The 23745-nt window shown below is 38.2% G+C and overlaps 1 protein-coding gene across 1 annotated transcript in view; it reads left to right on the top strand.

Moving 5' to 3' along the window:
* The window catches only part of LOC6049617, a 147762-nt gene that overhangs the window by 17390 nt on the left and 106627 nt on the right, over nucleotides 1-23745 (top strand). The window contains 1 exon segment of the mRNA XM_038259661.1: nucleotides 15915-15951. The gene's annotated coding sequence lies outside the window, so the exon portion shown is untranslated.

Here is a 23745-nt window from a genome sequence, read left to right as displayed (position 1 = left end):
ATGCATACAAAAAAATAAAACACATTCCTGTCGCAGAAATTTTTTCTGACTGAGGATTTAGTGCACCGCGTCGATAAACTACGCTCCAATCGAGGCAATAATAATAAAAACAAGTCTTAAGAGGTGGAGTGGAGGAAAGGGGAAACTTATCGACTTATCCACATCTGGAACCGTTTTTTGAAGGAGACGGAGAAGAGCTCATCTTTAATGTTTTTTTTTTCCTTTTGGCTTGAACAATCCACACCAATTATGTGTTTGCCTGTGTGATTTTGGAGAGAAACCTGGAAAAACGCGGATTTGGAAGCACCCTCTCTCTCTGGACGCAGCGATTTTCGCACTGGACCATCTTCATTAGCTCGACTCTTGGTGGAGATGCATGCGCGTGTTCCAACGGTTTCGTTTGCGCGTTCATCAGATGTTCTACTTTTATTAGCGCCATATGTAGATTTTCGAAATTGGAATGCCCCCTCCTTCTCTCCGAGGCCAAATGGGGGAACAGGCCTCTGGCCTGATGTAATTGGGTACGTGTTTCGAGGCAATCCCAGTTTTATTTTTTGTGGGAAAATACTTTGGCCGAAAGAGTGGCCACTTGGAACCATCATCGTCCGGCGTGTGTGGCCTTCAGCTGGAGGGGAAAGTGCGAAATTTGTAGTACAATATTGAGATTTGAAAGGTGACATTCGTTGTTTGTGCTGAGCTCATTGAGCTCAAGTCTCGGTCAGCATTCATATATCATTTGCACGTTACACTAAGATTCACTGAAACAATCACCCTCAGAAGTAGCTTTCTAAACTAGCTTGTTGTGACTAGTCTAGCGACGTAAGCAACAATGCAACGTTGTTCCTAGTTTCATTTACCATACAAGCTTTATGTGATCATGCGATCCCGTGGTGCTGCACTTTTTTTCTAGGAATAACTTTGCTCATGCTCAATGGACATATTGTGCAGGCTAATGGCAACTTTACACATTGGTGCACACGTGTGGGTTTGTGTTTGATACGGAGAGTTGCTTTCGCTTTTTCGATCAAGTATGCAAATTTTAGCTTTGACTTAATCAAATTAGGAAATCTTTCCATCTAACGATTTCGGAAATTGAACTTGACGAAACGAGAAGTTGCTAATTATATTTTGATATTTTTTTTTGTGTGAGTAAGGCCAATGAAAATATTAAAGAAAAGATATTTATAAAAAGCAAAGAAAACACATTTTGGAATGCTTTTCACAAATTTGACTAATAATTATTTTTTTTAAAACCATCTTAAACATGCTGAAAGAAATTATCAAAGCTGGAAAAAGATTTTTTATTTGTTTTCTGATGATGATTCATTAGGGTTATGAAGAAGTCTTGTATTGGGTAGCAGCGCAAAAAAAAAGATCATTTCGAAAAAAAAAATTAAATATTGAAATCAAGACTAACATTTTAAGTGGACGTAATATTCAATGTTTGGCCCTTTTAAAATGTTAGTCTTGACTTAAAAGTTTTCAAAATATTTTTTTCGAAAAGATCGGAAAATTTCTCGAAAGTTTCATATTTTAACATTGAAAATCGAACCATTAGTTGCTGAGATATCGACATTAGAAAATGGTGAGTTGTTTGGGAAAGACTTAGAAAACTTCAATTTTCGTGTTTCTTTTTCTTAAAGCGGCTCTATCTCAGCAACCCGAGGTCCAATCTTCAATGTCACTTAGACAATTTTATAGCAAATTTTCTGAACTTTAAAAAAAAAAAATTTCAGAAATGGTCACTCATGGTCACTATTTTTAAAAATCGAAAACTGCTAATACTTCGTTAAAATCAAACTTTCGGTGGCTCTATCTTGAAAACGGAGCCCTTTATCAAAAAATCTTTTGAGTACTTTTCGATTGCAAATTGAATTTTGCATTAAAAAATAAATCCAAATTAGTTTTTGCATGAAATTTCCATTATTTTTTTTCAAAAATCGCGTTTTTTTCAAAAATTCATAACTCGGCGGCAGATTTTTTTGACCATGTTTCTTTATGACTCAAAAGTTGCGGATTTTTGGCCCCTAAAACATAATAAAAAATCTCAAAAATAAAAAAATACGTATTTTGGGAAATTGAGTATTTGTAAAAAAAAAGTTGATTAAAAAATTTGCATTTTTTTCCGTGTACCTATTTTTTCTCAATAGTCCTCAACAATACCTACAACTTTGCCAAAGACACCAAATTGATCAGAAAATTCACTCAAAAGTTACAGCTGTTTGAATATTTACATACCATTTTTGTATGGACAGCTGCCAAAATTGTATGGAGACTTGTATGGGTGAACCAATGACACAAAATAGCTTATTTGGTCATAGGAAAGGACCCCACAAAGTTTGAGCCAAATCAAAAAATACAAATAAAATCCATTTCCGGTTTTGGTAGAGAATTACTCTGTTTTCCAAAATCGCCAAACTTGCGGACCCAATCCTGCAAAAATCTGATTGTCAAACCTTATTGTACACTATTTTGTAGACAGTAGTTTAGGGGATGGTTGAACAATTATATCGAAAGTTCCCGTAGATTTGAAAATACCAAAATGTATTTAAAAAAACAAAAAATAAAAAAAAGTATAGAAATTGAAACAACAGGTTAACATTAGACTGAAAAAAGTGTTAAAAAATGCTTTTTACGCCTCACCGCGTGTTTTCTAGAACAAACTTTTCGGGAAAAAAGTCATCGCTACTTTCAAATGTGTCTTATAGGAAATTTTCTCAATTTTCCAATGCTTTCAAGAGCAAAAGGATTCATCGAGAAATTTCTGGGATATCTGCTTTTTAAGTTTTATGTTCTAAATTCCTTCATTGTTAAGGTTTTGATTGGATTTTTATTAATAAATATTGTGTTTCCTTAATCAAATATGAACCAGAAACATGGATAAAAAACATGATTTAAAATCAAAAATGTACTACAAATTATTGTTGTAAATTTTAAAAGTCATATTCTCATGAGTGTAAAATAAAGAAAAAAAGATTTTCTGTAGAAAAAGCGTAAAATTCGTGAATTTTAACTCTGAATGTTGAAAACATCGTCACAAGGTTTTTTTTGGTTTAAACAAAAATTAAATATGCAGTATTTAATACAAAAAATCAAACAGAAACATCCATTCCAAACTAGTTGAACAAAAGTCAAAGTATTTGTAAAATGTTTTAAAAAGAAAAGATTTCTAAGACTTCGATAACATTGTTGATTCCTTGATCGTTTCATACAAGAAAACTGAAAAATCAATTTTATTCAGTAATTTGTAGTTCAATTTAGAGTTTAAAACATGTTTTATATTCATGCAACTGGTAAATATTTTTTTCATGAAAATCTAATACCCTTATCAATCTCAAACTTGCAAATCCAAGCTAAATCCAAGCTAAATCTGAGCAGACGAGTGATTACACAAAAAATATGTAATAATCTATTCATTCTTTTGAAAATATATTTTAATACGAAACTCGGTTAAACTAAATTTAAAAATTGTTTAGCGTTTTGCAACCTTCTACAAAATTGGTTCTTGTTTTACTAATTTTGCACATTTTTATGAGTAAATGTCAAATAAAACACATCATTTGACAAGTTTCACAAACTGTTATTAAAAAGTTTCCAATAAATGATAAAGGTATTTGGGTAATTCTCTAACAACTCACACGAAATCGGGAAAAGTTGTCCCGACCCCTCATCGATTTGCGTGAAACTTTGTCCTAAAGGATAACTTTTGTCCCTGATCACGAATCCGAGGTCCGTTTTTTTGATATCTCGTGACGGAGGGGCGGTACGATCCCTTCCATTTTTGAACATGCGAAAAAAAAAGTGTTTTTCAATAATTTGCAGCCTGAAACGGTGATGAGATAGAAATTTGGTGTCGAAGGGACTTTTATGTAAAATTAGACGCGCGATTTGATGGCGTACTCAGAATTCCGAAAAAAACGTATTTTTCATCGAAAAAAACACTAAAAAAGTTTTAAAAATTCTCCCATTTTCCGTTACTTGACTGTAAAAAATTTTGGAACATGTCATTTTATGGGAAATTTAATGTACTTTTCGAATCTACATTGACCCAGAAGGGTCATTTTTTCATTTAGAACAAAAATTTTCATTTTAAAATTTCGTGTTTTTTCTAACTGTGCAGGGTTATTTTTTAGAGTGTAACAATGTTCTACAAAGTTGTAGAACAGACAATTACAAACATTTAGATACATAGACATAAGGGGTTTGCTTATAAACATCCCGAGTTATCGCGATTTTACGAAAAAAAAGTTTTGAAAAAGTTACTTATTGCGTTTCACTTTGTTTCGTCGTCCGTGTGTGTCGCGGGTGACCATGAACGGCCATGATCGATGACGACCAACTTTTTCAAACCTTTTTTTCGTAAAATCGCGATAACTCATGATGTTTATAAGAAAACCCCTTATGCCTACATATCATTTTTTTTGTAATTGTCTGCTCTACAACTTTGTAGAACATTGTTACACTCTTAAAAAATAACCCTGCAAAGTTAGAAAAAACACGAAATTTTAAAATGAAAATTTTTGTTCAAAATGAAAAAATGACCCTTCTGGGTCAATGTAGACTCGAAAAGTACATTAAATTTCTCATAAAATGACATGTTCCAAAATTTTTTACAGTCGAGTAATTGAAAATGGGAGAATTTTTAAAACTTTTTTTTATTGTTTTTTTTTCGATGAAAAATACGTTTTTCCGGAATTCTGAGTACGCCATCAAATCGGGCGTCTAATTTTACATAAAAGTCCCTTTGACACCAAATTTCTATCTCATCACCGTTTCAGGCTGCAAATTATTGAAAAACACCTCTTTTTTTGCATGTTCAAAAATGGAAGGGGTCGTACCGCCCCTCCGTCACGAGATATCAAAATTCGGACCTCGGATTCGTGATCAGGGACAAAAGTTACCCCTTAGGACAAAGTTTCACGCAAATCGAAGAGGGGTCGGGGCAACTGCTGTGTGAGTTGGCGGAGAATTACCCATTTAGAACAAAAAACTCAAAAAATAGATAACTCAGAAATTTCTCAATGAATCATTTCCTATGAGAAAGAAAATACGCCATGGCCTGCCCTGTTGTTTTGCAGTCATGACGCAATTTTGTTTCACCGAAAAAAAATAACACAAACATAAAATTTGAAAAATATTTACAACGACTTAAGTGAGATCTGGCATAAATATTACTTAAGTGGTCATAACTAGAGACTTTTTGAAAAACTGAATTGAAAAAAAATAAGAACTGATCAAAAAAATCTGTTAAAAAAATTACAATCGTCACACAATTTTAATACAGTTTACAGAACGTGTTTAAAATTTTCTATGTTAAAAAGTCATAAAAATCGAAATTGTGTGGTAAAAGGTTAGAGTTATTTAAAAAATGGTTATTTCAAGAGATTTGTTTTCTTACTTCGGTAAAAAATTGTTCCTCGATTGGCGAAAGTTTGAATCATTTAGTTCCTGATTAAACAACCATATAATCGATTTAAATTTCAAATCTTATTGACTCATAAAGCCAAATATCACAACCTTGCAATCTAATCACTGAATGTTGTTTACATACATTTTAAACAATGGCAACATTAGGGGCAATATTACCCCAAACAGCAGTTACCCCCTAAACGGTAAGTTCCAACAATTAAAAGGGAAATCACACTAAAATCAGCATCTTTATGGTCCCTGAACAGCTCACCCAAAAAAAAAAAAAAACAAAAAAAAACTTCCCAAGATGGAATCTAGCGAGCGACACAGAGTGCAAGCATCCAGATTTCAACGTCATTAGCATTCGCTGCTTTCAAATTCACCAAGTTAACACAAGAGTTTACAGCAATTAGACGGGGGGAGCTCTTTTTTTTTATTTTTTGCTGTACACTCCTCCATCGTGTCAAATCTTGGTGGGGGCACGTGCCCTGAGACAAGCGCTTGCATGGCTTGGCTGCACTGCGGTTAATGTGGCGTTAACTGTGAAACTCGGAATCTGTTACATGCTCGTCTGATTTTTATTGCCACCCCCTCAATGCACTGGCTGCCGACTTGTCAGCTGGCAGCTCGACTGCGTGGGCGTTTGAGGGTTAAGCGCTGCAACTTTATGGGAATAAAAAGTTTTGCGTGGCCAAATTTTGTGCGCCGGATTTTTTTTTTAATTTTTATCGCAAAAGCAATCATTGCGGTACCCCGCTCGTAACATAAAGCAAGTGAGTTGAGCATATACGAGTAAGCGGATTTTGGCTGTAGATATGAGCCATGTGCGATTGGGGAAGAATTGCTGTGGGGGGAATAACTAGTGCACTGGGGCAGAGAACGGATTCTGGCGCATAAATTGAAAGATTTAAAGTAGCTTTGCGCGTGAACTTCGCAGCTCGATTAAGCAATTTGACTTTATTTATTTGTCACCGTCTTCGGCATTATGCCGCACAGACTGTATATACTTATAAACTAAACGTATAAACAGATATAAAACATTAAAAACATAAAGGTACGTCACAACACGTTTCTAATTTTAGTTTTAAATAGTTCTTTTGTCATGTCGAAATTAAAAAAGCACCAAACTGGGTTGAAATAACGGCAGCAGCGATCGATCGGGTGGTTTTGTCCGTAAACGGTAGTGTGTCTAGCGATCCTAAACGGCAGGTAGGTTCTCAGCGCACGTTGGGGCTCGTGAAGACTCATTTTCTGACGGATCTCCGGGCAGTCTACTCGGTTTGTAAGAACGTCAAACACAAACAGACGTTGCAGGAAAATCCGGCGATGTTCTAGAGATTCTAATTGTAGTAATCTTCGGCGGTCATCGTAACTTGTTAGGTACGCAGGGTTCCTCCAGGGCAGGCGACGTAGAGCGTATAGTGTAAAGCTTTTCTGCACTTTCTCCAAGCGGTCACACAGAACTGCGTAATGCGGTGCCCAGACTTGCACAGCATACTCGAGAATACTTCGTACCAGAGAGATGTACAGCGTTTTAAGTGCCCGAATGTTCTCGAAGTCCACCGTGTTACGTCGAAGGAATCCCAGCGTTGCAAAGGCCTTAGCGGAAGTGACAGCGACATGCTTGTCGAAGGTGAGCTTGTGGTCCATCATTACGCCGAGGTCTTTGATGCAGTCGACACGAGTTAACAAGTGTGAATTCATCTCATATCGGTAGTGAATCGTGTCCTGTTTCTTAGAGAAGCTGATGACGTTGCATTTCTCTTCATTCACCTTCATCCCGTTCCTAACACACCATTCGTTAATAGCGCAGATATCCTGCTGCAGGGCGACGCAATCGATGGCAGAGGACAACACGAAACACTTTGAGGTCATCTGCATACAGCAACTTTTGGGATTTGAGGTGAGTGCAAATGTCGTTGACGAACAGTAAAGATCAATGGGCCGAGGTGGCTTCCCCTGCGGCACTCCGGAGGTCACGGCAAACTGGAGCGATCGTGAGCTTCCTATGCGAACAAACCCCTGTTCTGCCGGTCAGATAGGAAGAGAGCCATACCGTGAGCCAGCGAGGGAATCCCCATACGTCTCAGCTTTTCAATTGCCAAGTTATGAGGCACCTTACTCCGGGAATCGACCACGGAAGCGAATGCCATCGTCTGCTTCCTGCTCTTAATCGTAACTCCAAACGACGAAGGTCATCCGTTAAGTGGTTTGAATAAATGTTGCGAGGTACTCACGGTACAGTGTTTCGTTCAGCAGCTCGTACTCCGTTTCCAGTCGCTCGACACAAACGTTATCCTCCGTTGATTTCGACCGAAACAGTCGTTTCCTTGCTTTGCGCAGAATGTTCCGCTTATGCCGTAACTCAGCATTCCACCATGGTTGTTTGATTGATCGATCTCTAGCTAGCTAATTTGGAAAAAAACAAATTTCATCAAAAAAATTATCCAAAACGTATAACTTGCAATAATCAAAAGTTATCGCAATTTTTCGATTAAAGGACATTATTGAACACAAATAAGTCTTCTTAACGTGTTAACACACGAACCACGTAACAAATTATACACACAAAACCGTTCGAATCGCAAACAAGGTGTGACTAAAACTAAATTAAAATTCCAAAATCACATAACTCTTGAACAATCAAATCTATGAAATCGATCGCCAATTGAGACTATTGCCGCACTAAACAACCTGAAATGCAATTTTCCACTTAGCACAACAATCAACCAGTCATAAATCCCATCACCACCAGCCCCCATCAAGCCAACGAACGAAAACGCAGTGGGTGGTGGTGTTAACAGTGACAATTACCACCACGCCAGACCCCACATAATTGCGCCTCCGAGATTGCAACCAGTGTGCGATAAACATCCACAAAATACCATAATTACCCCCTCACAATTGCTTCCTCTTTTGTATCACCAGAAACGATCTCCGAAACCGCTCCTCCTCTTCCTCTGTGGGGTTGTGCGTTACCAAAGTAATTTAATTAAATTCAAACAAATCCATCAATCACCGTTTGAGATGTTGAAATTTCTTCAAAGCAGCAAAAAAAAAAGTTTTTTTTTCGGAAGAATTATGTAAAAACCACAATCACTCAGCAAAAGCAAAGTCAATTGCGTCGACTAAAAACGAAACTTGGCAACAATTCAACTGTATCAACATGAAGGGTGTTGTGGGCCAAATTGGGAAACTTTGGCCACCCACCTACTGAAAAAAAAATTGCACTGTGCAGCAACAGAGGCAATTACCAAATCACCCATTGCGATGCCCCTTTTGAAGGGTGCTCTAATTGATGCGTGACACGAAACGCTTACTGACTGACTCTCCTAGTGCCGTCTGAAGAGTTTGCAAAACTTATTAGAAGGGGTTCTTGGTCCAAAGGCTTGAATGAGGAAAGCACCCAAACCTCTTTTTACTCCAAGAAACCTTCCACTCCAGGACGACTCCTACACCTGGAATGACTAACAGCAATTGAGGCCGGGACCGACGTTTTACTTCCCCATCCGATAAAAGGCCCATTATCCCATTATCCTCCGCTTACAAAGCGAACTGCGTAACTATTCGACCACGCTTGATGCCAACAAAAATCTTGCAAAAAAAGTTCGTACACCTTTTGAAACATCAATGAAAATTGTGTTATTTGTTAAAAAATCATCATACCAAACTCAAAATAGTCATCCTTAATCGATCAAGAATAGAATTTGGTATAAATATAAAGTTTTCTAACAACTTAGAATAAAATTAAACGTAACTAGTGAAATTTCATATAAAACTTAACAATTCTCGATGTAACATCATCTTTCATCATCGAATCGATCGTTGCATTTTATAAGGCTTGTCTAGAGGTTAATTTTATAAAACTTCACCTCGCTGATTCTCCCGGAAGCTTGTTGAGGGAACTGTCTTGAGTCAGGAAAACTGTTTTTCAAAATCTTTTATCGGGGAAAAATGATTTAATCTAATTTTTAAGTTTTATACAGTACATTTAAGCAAAAATCTCGAAAAATTATCAAATAAATCGCTTAAACTAAGATTTTTTTTTGTTATTTCATCAATACATTAATTTCAAATTCCCAAAAAATGTCTTCAATATCCTACGTTATGAAAAACTGTACATCTCGGTCGTCAGTTTTGATAACAGCTGCAAAATGATTTTTTCCCTATTTTTTCAAATTCATCTTGAAACATTAATTGCATTCCTATTTATCAATTCTTTTAGGGGAGAGTGGGGAGACTTGATCCCATGAGACACTTGATCCCAAACCTGTATCTCGTCAGCATGTGGGTAAAACAATTAGCTTTGTTCTAGAAAGTTGTGCGAAATTGACTAAAACTCATTGTAGAAAACAAAGAAAAAAATTTAAAAATGTTTAGATTGAGTTACACACATTTTTTCTAAAAAGTGCTGCAAAAAACTTCCAAGAGATATTTTTTCTTTGGTTTGATAAGTATTGAAAACACTCAAAAATTATTCAAAAAAATATTTTTTATACATTAATTGTTTGATAAACACATCAACTCCAAAACCCTTACGCATTTGACGTTAAATTTATCGTCATACTATTTTTACAATCAATTGCTTAAAAAAGTGAGTTTAGGAAGACTTGATCCCTGCATTTTTACAGTCACTGGAATCAGCCTCAAGATTAAATAATTGGGCTGGGTGTTCGTACATAGTTACCTTTAGTATAGTTGTACATAACTTACTGCAGTTTGAACCATTTTTCAAAAGTTTTGTAAACAAAAATTACCAGCTTTTGTAAACATGCCCAATTTTTGTCTGAAAAAGAAAATTTTAAGTTTCTATATACTTTGCATGCTAAACTTGTTATATTTTGAACACAAACGTACACGTTTAATGTGAAATTGCTGTAACTTATAGAAAATTAACAGTTTGGATGAATAAGAAACATTTTGCTAAAGATTTCTTCAAAATGTTGAAAGGGGGATCAAATTACCCCCAACATTTTGAAAATGCCGGTTTAAAATATTTTGTTAAAGCGCTTGGCATGATTCGAAGAGTTTTTCTGATGAAATACCCTTATCAGCCAAACATAGTTGAATGTTTAAGCTTTCAATTCATGCAAAAAGTTCTTAGTTTTGTGAGAGAATGACAGAGTTAAGTGCGATACAAAAAAGGGGATCAAGTCTCGCCACTCTCCCCTAATGTGGATTCGTACCAAATATCATTTAGAATAAATTTGCAGAATAAACATTAAAATATTACAACAAATCTCTGAAAAGTTTAACCTATTTTAATGTATAGAAAGGGTTTTTTGTTTTAATTCTGTTTCATAGTTTTCAAATCAAACATTCTAAGTTGAATTTAAATCTTATTTTATTGAGCATGAGCATGAGCATGAGCATGGTTGACTGCCAATGAGCTGCTACTCCGTTATTGACAGATCAGCTGAAGTTAAACAATGAATCAAAAATGATCAGTGGGAGCCAACCATTCGTTCACTGTTTAACCCCTGAAGACCCCGATTTTATTAGTCAATACCGGTGCCCTCCCAAGAAGCCTGCAGTTCAACAAAAGGGAGGAATGTTAGTCCGATAGTTGAAGTTGCAGACTCATCAAGCACATAGTTTTTCGCTATATACTTGTTGATACCGCTTGAGACCGTTGAATCCACAGCATCTCCTTCAAGCATCACGTGATTATTTTTTTTTGGGTTAGTAGGATAAGGTATTGGCTTTTCGATGCCTCCCGAGCTACGATGCTATGGGGAGGACTTTCATAACAAACCTGTCGGCGAGCCTTCCGAGCAACGATGCTATGGGAAGGTCTTTCTAATTAGCACACCAAAACACTCGCGCACAGGTATTAAAAAACTGAATAAATGTAATTTTTCATCACGATTACCCAGACGACATTGATGATATAGGAAGGACTTTTTAACAGTCATTTACAGTAATACTTAAACTTATTTTAATGCAACAATTCACACGACGTCGTGCCTCCCGATCAACGATGATGTAGGAAGGACTTGAGCAAGCCAATCAGGATGAAACACGAAATAAAATTCTTTTCTTTTCACACACAATGCCACATAATTGACCGCGCGTCACCACCCAACTAATTGAACTCTGAATTTAAATCTTATTTTATTTATAGAGAAAAACTCGTCAAGAAATTATTGTACATCTTAGAAAAATCGGCTAGCGACGTAATCGTAGTGTTGAATAAAAATGTTATATTCAGTCTAAAGTGCCCGGATTAACTTCAAATTTAAATAAGATAAAATCAATTTTCACCGATAGAAGATTTTTAAAAACATTTCTCCTGACTCGGAAAAGTTCCCCAACAGGGTAAATTGGGTAAATTCTGTAAAGTTTTATAAAAATAACCTTTAAACAAGCCGTGAGCTAACTGACCGCGAGCGCCTACCATGATCGTCATTACGAAAAGTCCATCAGTGAACGCACACGAAGTTGAAACGAACGAACGTCGAGCTCAACACTCAAGCAATCGCGCGACGCGAACGCGCATGCTCTTTCTGTTTCTTTCCTTTTTCTCTCTTTCTTGCTTGTGCGGTGTTGCGTGGTGACAGCAATCATTTGAATGCAGTCACTGGAGAAGGTGACAGAAATTTCTGAAAAAAATCAAAATAACCATCTCTGCGCGAATGGGAGAGGCGGTGAGATGACAAAAGATTGTGTGAGTGAATTTGAGTTGCGCTCGTTCGTTCATGTGTGAACTAACGAAAGAGGAATGTCAAAGTCAGGTTGATGCCAAAGTCAAGTTGATAAAGTTTTTAATCAAAAAGTTCTTTACATAAATTTCGATATCGTGTACCGTTTCAGGTTTCTTCCACAAAATAAACTATTTTTGTTGATAATGTAACTTATTTACCAGTAAAATTTATAAGAAAGCCATTATTATATTACACAATATGGGTAATTCTTCGCCAACTCACACAGCAGTTGCTCCGACCCCTCTTCGATTTGCCTTAAACTTTGTCCTAAGGGGTAACTTTTGTCCCTGATCACGAATCCGAGGTCCGTTTTTTGATATCTCGTGACGGAGGGCCGATACGACCCCTTCCATTTTTGAACTTGCGAAAAAAGAGGTGGTTTTCAATAACCATTCTCCCATTTCCCATTTTCTAATCGATTTTGTGTCTTCAGCAATGTTGTGGGTATTACCTACATGTTGTTGGTACTACTAATTTTTTTTATTCCACTTTTCATACAAAAAAATGGATTGCGCAAAATAAATATTGATGTATAAAATAGACAAAAGAGCAATTCTCTTCGAAATCGGCCGATTTCGGCTATTTTTATTTTTTGTATTTTTTGATTTGGCTCAAACATTGTGGGGGCCTTTTTTAGGACCAAAGTAGCTATTTTGTGTCATTGGTTCACCCATACAAGTCTCCATACAATTTTGGCAGCTATCCATACAAAAATGGTACGTAAATATTTGAACAGCAGTAACTTTAGAGTTTATTTTCTGATCAATTTGATGTCTTCGGCAAAGTTGTAGGTTTTATTGAGGACTATTGAGAAAAAATGGGTACATGGAAAAAAATTGCAAATTTTTTACTAACTTTTTTTCACAAAAACTCAATTTTAGAAAATATGTAATTTTTTATTTTTGAGATTTTTTGATATGTTTTAGAGGACAAAAATCCGCAGCTTTTGATCCATAGGTATGGTAAAAAAATCTGGCGCCGAGTTATGACTTTAAAAAAACAGTAATTTTTAAAAAAATGTAAATTTTATACCAAACATAATTTGCAATATTTGACGGTTGGTAGAGAATTGCTCAAAAGTGTTTATTTTCGAGCGCCTCAGTCGGAATTTTGAAACACTAAGGCCCCAGAAGCTAACCGGAAATTTGAGCGTTTGGTTAAGGTTTATTTAATCCATTCTTGAACTGATGTCATAATGGAGTTTCAAAAAATTTAATTAATGTATTTTTCACTTTTAAACTCTTCTTCGAGAATGTTTTCCTATAATTGATGAAATTTTCTCCATTAAGAGATTACCACTTTGTAGAACAATGCAACGCGCTAGGAATCAATCCCAGAAAGATACAGATAATTATTTAGTGCAAGCTATATCTTTTTATACTCCAAAAAATATCTGATGTTCTACAAAGTTGTAGCCCGGATCAAAGCCTATAAGAAACTTGGGAATAGGGTATTTGTCCCTATTTTGGGCCTACTAAGCCGAGCGCACTTTTTATTTCATGTATTCTCAAAGGCTGTTATAGGCAGCCTTGCTTTTATTACATGAATAAGTTGGTTTTTTAATGCTAATGCTCTTACTTAATCACATTTTTGACGAAAATACTTTATATTTCTGTATAAGCCCGAGAAACTGAAACATTTTTTGTCCCTATTTTGGAGATATTGCTTCTAGCATACGACCTTCTTTGTACATATTTTCGGCCTACTTTCTGATTGGTTTAAATAGCGAAGCACGTGGCGAACTTTTTTGACGTACGGTTCAGCCCCAGCTTGTACAGTACAGCCGCACAAATTCGGTCGACAAACATACTCAGCCATTGTGATGTTTTAAGCCACAAATCAACATTAGAACGATTGATTTCACTTGCATTACGTGCGTAAGAAACTTGGACATGATTTATATCATTCTTTACGAGTTTTGAACATAATTAAACATTTGTTGCGTAGCCAAACAACAAACCCGTAATATACAAGAAAGACTGTAACTTGTGAAAAGCGCACACACACTGTCACAATTTGTAGAAGTGTCAAATGGACTGAATATAGAGCCATTCTCTCCGAAATGGACGAAGTTATTAATCAGTTATTTTATTGATTTGGTGGCAGTTAAGCGATTGATTTTGCAACGGGATTGTGCAACCCACCAATAAAAACATTTTGCCGGTGGTTAGAGATTCGGGGGACGGCTCTCATTCGTGTGCTGAGCGATGAAAGCCGGGCGCTGAGTGTCAACAAGCGGTAAGCAAAAGTGGTGAAAATTTTCGCCCTAATGGGCAATTAGCGATTTGCCAAGAAAAAAGTGAAGAGTGCTATTTTTATTGCTTTATTTCTAATTTAGAAGGGAAAAGTAAATTATTCTTGTCCACCAAAATGAAGATAATGACTGCACGTACCTCTATCAAGTGGCAGATTCCTGCCAGATTTGGTGAAATGCTCAATTTCGTTGAATTAAGTTTGGTAGACCCAAAATAGGTACAAGGCCCAAAATAGGGTCAAATACCCTAGGAAAAGTTGATTGGGTTTTGGGAAACTTTCTCTAAAAAGAGGTAAACAGTGAAAATTCTCCATAGAAAATTTGTAGAAATCATGATTAATTTGGGAAATGATACATTTTTGTTTGTGAGTATATTAAATTATAATTCGAAAGGAATATAGTCAAATGTAATACGAATATTAAAAATGCTTCGGAAACATATATGCAGGCTTTTAAAACATCATTTAGAATCATATTTAGTTTTTCTTTTGGTTTATGAATGAAGACAAAATTTTCCTACAAACAACTTGCAACAATTATTCCTTCAACACCGTTAGTTCATTAGTCAACATCCGTTCACTTTCATTTGCTGGAATCCACTCTCGGCTCTGGAGCGGTGCATAACAATTTGCAATTTGCATACAGCGGCAAGAATTGCTTCAAAGTTGCATAATGCTGCTGCAAGTTGCCGTTTTTGTGCATCAACCTGCTGCAGCCAGTATATCGACAAGTTCGTGATTGCGAGCCGTTATGGAAGTGCTGGGTTTTTTTTTTTTTTTCATCACAGAAGAAACGCACAAGTGCGTTAAGGCCAGGATTCCGATCCAATTTTCCACCGTTTTTCATATCGAAAGTTACGCGCGCCCTGCCTCGGCGCCCAAAACAAAGAAATCGCTCGATTTCCAAGAAAATTGTGCTTATCGCGAAAAGTTCCCATCTCATCTACAATATCTTTATGGACGGGGGGGTGATCGCACATAAAATGGAACCTTAGTTCAGGCAGGGCGGGTGAAGGCGTTGAAAGTGGGCGGCATCTGGCCCACCCCCGGCAGGTGGTTAGGAGAGAAAAAAAAGTTCACTTTCAATTTCCGCCGCATTTAATCAGACATTTGCTCATCGCTCACGGGGTGGTCTCGTGGTGCACACACATGCGTTGGATTTTCCTGTCTTGGATGGGTAATTCACAGCTAGATGACGACGATTGTCCAAAGGGATTGTGGTTGGGGTTGCTGAAACAACTCGACAGAATTTGCTTTTCTATTTTCCATTGTTGTGACACGTTCGTTTCACTTTCCGCTGAGTTCAATCAAATTAACAAAACAACAAAGCACCTTCTTCACAGTGTGATGTTTTTCTTCGAAAATGGTAATTGGGATTTAAACCGTGAAACTACTTACGAAACGGCCTACCAAAAATTTCAGAACTACTTTTCAATACAAGGGCTGAAAAGTTCTAATCTCCTGCACAGAAATAGGTGCTGAAAATAAATCATTAAAAATTTCTTCCACCTCTACCATTATTAATACAAACCTTTTTCTCATTTCCAGATCACTGCCCATCTCCCAACGGCATCTAGGTCACCAGGTAAGGCTCATCCATCGCGACAATTCCGTTTAATCTCGAACCAACCTGCAAACGTAAACCGTTACACAAGCCCAAGTGTCCGCTATATATTACATCGCCAGTAATTGGCACTTCCCTTCGATGCTGTACCACTGCCTAGCATGATCTTCCTGAGACGGCCTTGAAGCCACAACTTGCTGCGTGACAGGTTCCAGTCTGCAACTTTCAAGTTTTGTTTTGTGGACTCCGCAGGAATAAACCTCTAGTCTGGATCTCCCGCGGGGTTGGCAAAAACTCGCTAGATCAACTTTCTTCGACTATGCCCGACCTACCTTCATATGGTTGGATTTTTTTGCATAACTTTTGCGCTATCGTTAGGGTGGTCCTAGAAGTGTGAAATTGACTGAATTAAGTTTGAAGATCATTGGAAAAAAAATATCCTGAAAAGATATTCGACAAAACGTTACCTCTACTTTGTTTAAGCTCCTCATTAAAGTTTAGACCACCCTAACTATCAACCAAGTCGCATCTTCCCCCTAAAACTTCGAATCTTCGAAAGGGGTATGAACCGGTTCCACAACAAAGTAGCTCAATCGGTCAGTTGTAACGACGGAGAACACTTTCTTTGCCATAGTATCTTTTTACGACGTGGATTCCCAAATTTATGAACCGGTTCTGCCGCGAAAGAAGATCGAACTTTCTCCCGCACCCGGGTTGAATAGCCGCGATTAATGAATGACCATGCGGGCTTCCGTCTGGAAAGGATTTATGGAGCCCCTTGAGGAGGGGAAATCTCGGCCGAATCTGCATTGCTAATCATAATAAGGCTGAAAATCTGCGAAATCTCCGCCATAAAAGCGCGCCAATCAACGGCAATGTCACACACTTGGGGGCCCATTGTGAAGTTCAATAACCATAATGACAGTCGTTTTCGCGGAGATTACGCCCTGGACGGGACTAATCTGATGGTGCATTCGTTTGAAGGTTTGGTAATGTGTCAAGTTGACAAGAGTTGGAACTCTTGTCCACAAGCCTTTAAACGAATGCACAATTCAAATGTTATGACACCCGAAATTGACAGCTGTCAAATCCGAGCACCGACTCAACTTTAAATCTTTGTTTGTTCAAGTTGTTCAACCCAGGTTGTCCAAACGAAGGCACTGAATCGCAAGCCCCGCACACACTTCCTTTTGTTGCGCAAACCACCTTTTGGACAATGTTTGCTCGTTTACGGTACATTTGCGTTGCCCATTCATGTGTATGCGCGTGCGTATGTGTGAATTCTTTTCTCACCGGGGGCAGACTCTATGCATCTGGTGTGATTCAGCGCTTTTTATTTCTTCTTGTTCATTCAAACTGTGGGCTTTCTCTCGCGGAATAACACTCCCGCGTGTTTACATCGGCTCCTTTTCAAACAATAACGACAACAACAACACCATCGTGGTTTGATACGTTATTTCACACTGGATGTCGGTCACTCGGGCAGTGTGCGATCGGGACAGAGAAGAAAGGGTTTTCTGATAGGTACTCGGGTAAGGTCTGTGACCTTCCATTGTGGGGCGTATGAGATCGTCCTCACTATTTTCTTTTATATGTTCCAAAACATTATTCGCGGATCAAAATAAAAAAGATGACTTCCAGAAACTCGTGAATATTGATACTTAATCTATTTCCCCGCTGAGGAAAAGGGGGGGGGGGGTATGGCGATTGTCCATGCTCCATACAAAAAAGATTTTTTTTTTGTATGGACAATTGTCCACGAAGGGGGGGGGGGGAGTTCGAGATTACCAAAAAAGTGTCCACGTGGTTTATGAATGGTCCCAAAGGCTATAACCTCAAATGGTCGGGTCTAGAAGGTGACGAGCGGGAATTCCCGGGAAATCGACCATTTTTGGGCCTCTCGATTCCCGAAAAATTTGGTCGAGACTCCCGGGTAATTTTGAACTTATAAATGTCGAAGCAAAATTATATAAACTAATCATTAAATTATTTGAAAAATTCTAAATTTTTAAGGAACGTTGAACGTTGAATGTTCAATGTTCAAGTTTGAATAAACCAATGCTTCTCTTATCTCCTTATTCGGAAAGTGTCTTAACACGTGAAAAATTATAATAACTATAATTGTGAGAAGCCAAAAAAATGTAGACCCCAAAATTTACCATAACGGTGCACATCAACCAGAGCTTTTGCACCCCGATTTTTGCTACAGATATTTTAATATCTTCAAAACTACGGGAACTATCGACTCAAATTTTTATTCATCCCCTTAGTTACTATTTGCATAAAGATATACAACAAAGTTTGTCACATTTTACAATCAAATTATTTCAGGATTGGATCCGTAAGTTCAACAATTTTAGAATAAGAAGGCAACAACTTCCTTGGTTGCTGTGTACCCTTAAAGCATACTTAGTAGTTACACCCCAGAAATGAAATGTAAAGTTTTTTGATATTATTTTTATTTATTATTTCTAAGAGGGAAAATCTTTTTCAAAATCAGTTCAATTTTCATATTCTCTCTCGAGCATAGCAATCCTCATAATCTGTTTTTTTTTTAATTCCTTAAGGTAATTTAGCTGTATCAAGATAGTTTCTTTCGTTTCACGTCAACCTTAATATTCAATTTTATTTTGATTATATTAAATATTATGTAATATTTTGTTTTTTCTGATTTCTGTAAATATTTCTTCAACAAATTTTTACAGTTGACCTTAAAAAAGAAAAAAAACTATTTAACGTTTCATAGAATAAGTATGAATTAATTGTAGAAATTCATTGAAAAGAAACAAAATTACTACTCTTCCTTGTATATTATTGCCACTATTGGCATAGTAAAAAGAACTCCCGGGTCCCGGGAAATGACCAAATACAACTCTCGATTTCCGGGAAATTGAAAATCTCGAGAATCGTCACCCTCTAGTCGGGTCTGAACAGGGGGCGACATCTATATCTCACTACAGGCAGCTCACCCGCAGCCAACACAAGCTGTCAACTTTGACACCAAAACAAAAGGGAGCTGTCAATTACGGCGCCAGCACAAAAGAACAGCTGTTCGTTACGGAACCAATACAAAGCTACTGTGCACTGTACACAAACTGCAGGCATATTCATTGTTATCCGAGCATTCGTTGGTGAAGGTTGTCTGAATCAACATGACTCGTCGCGTCCCGGCGCAAAACGCCGGCAATATTGCCCTACCTGCGGCTCAAGCAGGCAAAAAAGTGGGAATTTCCAAAAGGAAGGTTGAGGCCTCAACTGATGGCCAAAAACTGGGGATTTCCAAGAGGAAGGTGCTTTTGGAAGTGACATCGAACAGCAAAAAGACGAAAAAGAGGACGGTACTGTACCGATGGATGAGGAGGAGGAGAACTCTTCATCGCACGAGGAGCAGCTTTTGAAGAACAATAAGTTTGCTGGACTGCCTGACGAGGACCAGGTAGCGGAAGCAAAGGAGAATGAAGTGAAACAGCGAAAGGAGAAACTGCCTCCTTTTTATGTGAGGCAATCAGCAGCAACGATCGACTTTCGAGCGGGGCTGGTTGAACTCATCAAGTCTGGGAAAGTCCAAGGCAACATTCGTCTGTGTCAGGACGGATTTAAGGTGCTGGTGCAATCCAGGCAGCACTATCAACTGGTCAAGGATTACTTGACCGAAAACGAGGCGGAGTACTTTACCCATGATGTCGCCATGGATAAGCCGTACAAAATCGTCGTCAGAGGTCTGTACGACATGCCAGTGGAGGAATTAGCTGCCGAGCTAAAAGTTTTGAAACTGGATGTGTTGGCCGTGCACAAAATGAGCCGACGCAACAAAGACATCAAGTACCGTGACCAGCTCTACCTGCTGCATTTGGCTAAGGGATCGACGACGCTTCCTGAGCTGAAGGCAATCCGAGCGGTTTTCAACATTATCGTGTCGTGGGAGCGATACCGACCAGTGCATCGTGACGTCACACAATGCTTCAACTGCCTGGGCTTCGGGCACGGAGGTAAGAACTGCCACCTGAAGCGTCGTTGCGCCAAATGTGGTACTGATGCGCACATCACGTCCCAGTGCATCCAAGATTCGCTGGTGAAGTGCCTCAACTGCAACGGTGAGCATTCGTCAACCGACCGAAAGTGCCCCAAGAGAGCTGAGTTCGTGAAAATTCGGCAGCAAGCATCGACGAAGAATCAGCCTCAGCGTCGTAGAACTCCTCCAGCCCTGGTGGAGCAAAATTTTCCACCTCTTCAACCGCGACGCCAGGTCCCGAACTTGGCACCGTTGCCGTTGGATCCCAGGAAGAGAGCTGAGATGAATCATCCACGGCCGGGTTCCAGCCAGGAGCCGAGACCGCCACCACCGGGCTTCAGCCAGGAGCCAAGACCAACCCAAGAACCAGCAGTTGAGGAAAATGGTAATGATCTTTACACCTCAACCGAACTCCTCAATATTTTCAAACAGATGTCCGCTGCACTGCGTGGATGCAAAACCAAGACCCAGCAGATTGAAGTGCTGACCTCGTTCGTCATCCAGTATGGATCGTAGGTCCCTCAAGCTGCTGAATTGGAACGCTTGCTCCATTAGGAGGAAGAACTTAGAGCTGGTGGATTTTCTTCGCGAGAAGGAGATCGACGTAGCTGCCATCACGGAAACTCATCTGAAGCCCGGTGAAAAAGTTTATCTGCAAAACTACAAGATCGCGACGCAGCTCGACAGGACCACGTCTGGAGGAGGAGGTGTGCTTGTCGCTGTTCATCGTGATCTCAAGCCACGCCGGCTGCCACACTTTAAGCTGGACATCATCGAGGCCGTTGGGGTGGAAATTCCCACTTCGGTTGGCCCAGTACTCTTCATTGCTGCATACTGCCCACGTCAGGTGAATGCCAGAGATGGTTCAGCAGCAAAACTGAAGGCGATATCCAGAAGCTGACACGGCGGAGCGCAAAGTACATCATCGCTGGTGACCTCAACGCGAAGCATGAAGTTTGGGGCAACAGCAGGAGGAATCGGAACGGAGTGATTCTGCACAACGATCTGCAAAACGGATACTACAACGTTGTGAGTCCGGATCGTCCAACGAGGGTGGCTCGGTCTGGGAATCACTCAATCATCGATTTCTTCATTACCAATATGGCTGAGAACGTGGCTCATCCTGAGGTGTTTGAAGAGTTGAGTTCTGATCACTATCCGGTGGTTGTGGAGGTTGGAGCTTCCGTTACTCCGCAGCGGCAACCAACCCGGAAAGATTACCACAACGTTGACTGGCAGCAGTTTCAGCAAGTGGTAGACAGCAACATCGACTATGATCAACACCCGGAAACTTCTGCTGATATTGATCGTTCGCTGGAGGTGATCCAGCAGGCTATCAACCAAGCAGAGGCTGCCAACGTTCGGGAGGTTCCTGTTAATTTTAAGGTAACTGATATTGACGTAGATACTAAACACTTGATTAGACTTAGGAATGTTTATAGGAGACAATATCAACGGACTGGGGACTATGACAAAAGATTTCAGTTAACAATTTGAACAAAATCATACAAGACCGACTTGACAATATCAGAAATCAAGAATTTTCAAAACATGTAAGCCAGCTTGGGAATTATTCAAAACCATTTTGGAAACTTTCAAAAGTTCTTAAAAACAAACCAAAGCCTATTCCTCCTCTTATTGTTGAGGATTCTCCTTTGATTACATCCGAGGAAAAGGCAAATGCACTTGGGCTTCATTTTGTTAGTTCACATAATCTTGGCGCTTCCATGACCAGCCGTAAAGAAACATCAGTTGCCAATAGTATTTCAACAATCAATGACTCTACCTTTGAATTTCCTGCAGATTCCCATGTTTCTGGTGAGGAAGTCAAAGTTGCAGTTAAACAAATGAAAAATATGAAAGCTCCAGGCTTTGATAACATTTTTAATCTAGTGTTGAAAAAACAGAGTGATCAGTTCTTTCAACATCTAGCCAATATTTTCAATAAATGTTTGCAACTTGGTTACTTCCCCACCAATTGGAAACTGGGCAAAGTCATACCAATTTTGAAGCCTCAAAAAGATCCAACATCGCCAACAAGTTATCGTCCCATTAGTCTTTTGAGTAGTCTGTCCAAACTCTTTGAGAAGGTCATCTATTCAAGGCTTTTGGATTTTACCAACGATAATAATATAATTTTGAATGAGCAGTTTGGCTTCCGAAAGGGCATAATACTGCTCATCAGCTTACGAGAGTAACTAAAATCATCAAGCAGAACAAGCTTGAGTCTAAATCAACTGCTATGGCTTTGTTGGATGTTGAGAAGGCTTTTGACAATGTTTGGCATGATGGTTTGATACATAAACTGTATTTATACGGTTTTCCAATGTATCTTATCAAAATTATCCAGCACTATCTTTCGGAGAGATCGTTCAAGGTTTTTCTGAATGGGATTGCTTCTGGATTATTCAACATTGATGCTGGGGTTCCCCAAGGAAGTATTCTTGGCCCACTTCTGTACAATATTTTTACATCTGATTTGCCTACTCTTCCTGGTAATGGTGTGTTGTCACTTTTTGCTGATGACACTGCCGTTATTTATAAGGGTAAAATAACCAGATATTTAGTTGGCCGTCTTCAGAAGGGTCTTGACGTTCTTTCCGAATACTTTGGCGACTGGAAAATTCGCATAAATGCAGCCAAAACTCAAACCATCATTTTTCCACTTTCCAAATCGGCCCGATTTGTCCCAAAGGATGATGTTTTGATTAAAATGAATGATGTTTCAATACCCTGGTCAAAGGAAGTTGTATATTTAGGTCTCATACTTGACTCGAAACTATTGTTTCGACAGCATGTAGATAAAATATTGAACAAGTGCAGCATTCTCATCAGGTGTTTGTATCCTTTAATTAACAGAAAATCAAAGCTATCTTTGAAAAATAAGCTAGCAGTTTACAAACAAATAATTTACCCCGTTATTGAGTATGCAGTACCTGTTTGGGAGTGTTGCGCTAGAACTCATAAATTGAAGCTCCAGCGTGTCCAAAACAAGGTACTCAAAATGGTTTTGAATGTTCCTGGCTGGACAAGATCAAGTGAGGTTCATGAATTAGCAGAAGTAAAAATGTTGGATCAGAAGATTCAAGAAAAATGTTTGAAATTCAGGGAAAATGTGCTATATCTGAATACCCCTTGATTCAAGGATTGGTTTAGTTTATGGTAAGATTAAGTTAGTTTTAGGTTAGGTTATGTTTTCTTAATTTTTTTTTTCTTCATTGTACCTAGTGTTACAAAATGATAAATCATATACTTTTAAAGTTATGAATATGAACAGTGTTTGAATCATGAAAAGCAAACTAAAGCTGAAGAGCCACAGCTGACCACTTATTATGTAAACCAAATGTAATTATTATAAGAAAGATTCAATAAAGTATATTTAATTCAAAAAAAAAAACTGCAGGCATAAAATGAAAATAATCTAATTATTGTTTTCATGTAAAATTTTAACGCAATGTACGTTTCAAAGTTAGTTTATGTTTTTGAGGTGATTATTATCAATTTATTTGCAAAATAAACTACTAAAGTTGGGATATTAAGCACACATCGGGCCGATGACCTCATTTAAAGTTGTACTTTTATCACATGAAACGTTTAACTTAACTACTGTGTTATTTGACTTTTACTACAATAATTCTCATAACAAAAATTGAATTATTATTTAAAAAATATTTTAGTTTTCACTGTACACAGTTTGCGCGCGTTATCAATCTCAATCACCCAAGATGGCGGCCTTTAGCATCCTCCTGGTTTTTGAGGTGGTTTTTCTCAATTTATTTTTGATTTGATTTGATTTGATGTTT

Source organism: Culex quinquefasciatus, chromosome 3 (assembly GCF_015732765.1).
Source record: "Culex quinquefasciatus strain JHB chromosome 3, VPISU_Cqui_1.0_pri_paternal, whole genome shotgun sequence".
Taxonomy (NCBI): Eukaryota; Metazoa; Arthropoda; class Insecta; order Diptera; family Culicidae; genus Culex; species Culex quinquefasciatus.
Note: the sequence above shows the minus strand (reverse complement) of the source record. Positions and strands in the feature narration are given on the sequence as shown.